Below are 1,427 nucleotides of genomic sequence, written 5' to 3'. Positions count from 1 at the left end.
ACTGGCGGCCCCCCCCCCCCCTCGCCCGCCGCCGTACATTTCTGAAGACAATACAAAGATCTTTCTTTAATGCTTGCTTCTGAGGATAAACCCCAGTAAAATGAGGCATTGATCAGTACTGGGTGGGAAAGCCCTACCCCATAAAACATTGTGTTATGCCTCAAATAACCTTTCGGTTCCCAAAGACAGCCGTGTGCAAATGAAATAGAGGTAGTAACAAGGGAGACCCCTGGGTCAAGTTATCTGGGTTTGAATCCCAACTCCAACACTTACTAGCTGGGGAACCTGTGCAAATCTTATCCTGTTCGTACCTCTTCTATAACGGGAATAATAATCACCATCCAACAACTTGTATGAAATAAGTAAGAAGTGCTTTATTTGGTTCCACACTGTTAGTAACGTTTGTAATTACGCTGTGTTGTTGCACTGTTAATACTGTATGGACACACTTAAGCTGAGGAAAAATCTTTTGACACTTTTTTTTTTTGGAGAGGTTTTTGCTATAGGGTGCATGCGCTCACCAGACAGACAGACAGAGACAGAGAGATAGAAAGTGAGAAATCACCCCCCAGGGGGAATGGCCACGCCGCAGTCCCCTCTCCTCCATTCTCCTCTCAGCATCTTAGGCACACACGCACATGCGCCCGGCATGAGTTTAAACCACCGGGTCCGGGACGCGAACCGCGGTCGACTATGTGGGAGTCCAGTGACATAGCCATTACACTAACTGCTGGTCCCAAAACTTTTGACACTTTAACACTGTTAAAATAGTGTTTCATCTCAGCATGTGGTTTGTTTAATTTGTATGAATTTTAATCTCAGTGATTTTGTTTTCATGCTATCATTTGAGGAAAGCTATTTTATGTTCATGTAAACCATATTTTCTTCGTTTCAAGCACTTATAGAGTACCTACTATGTATGAGACATGGTCCTTGCACACAGAGGACTAATGGTCTAGTGTGTGTCTACATACCAAACACAATATAAGGCCTTGAATTAGGAGTGCTAGCTGAAATCAAAGCCCAGTGAGATTTAGCTTGGTCATATAGGCAAAGGCAATTAAGATCACCTGTGTTTTTTTTCCTACTTGAGAGAGGAGCATGCACCTACCAAAGAGACAGAGACGAGAAAGCTCCCCTTAATGGAGCATAGTCACGGGCTGCAATCCCTCTTCTCCCCTTTCTCCATTCTGTCTGGATTCAGAGTATAAGCACATTCGTGAATGCGCTCTCACACACACAGCCAACATGTTTCTCAAGCGACCCTGGCTGGGACTCAAACCGTGGTTGACTATGTGAGTTCATGCTCCCTTAATCACAAGGCCACTCACCCCACCTGTGTTTCTCATGAGAAAAAAAAAACAGATTTACTCTTCTCGTAATTGATATTTCAGCTGGACTGTATGAGGGGCTCAGTGTGAGGAAAG

The sequence above is a fragment of the Tupaia chinensis genome, unplaced genomic scaffold, assembly GCF_000334495.1.
Source record: "Tupaia chinensis unplaced genomic scaffold, TupChi_1.0 Scaffold000568_1, whole genome shotgun sequence".
NCBI classification, from domain to species: Eukaryota; Metazoa; Chordata; class Mammalia; order Scandentia; family Tupaiidae; genus Tupaia; species Tupaia belangeri.
The sequence above is the reverse complement of the archived record's forward strand: the minus strand, read 5'-3'. Positions refer to the sequence as shown.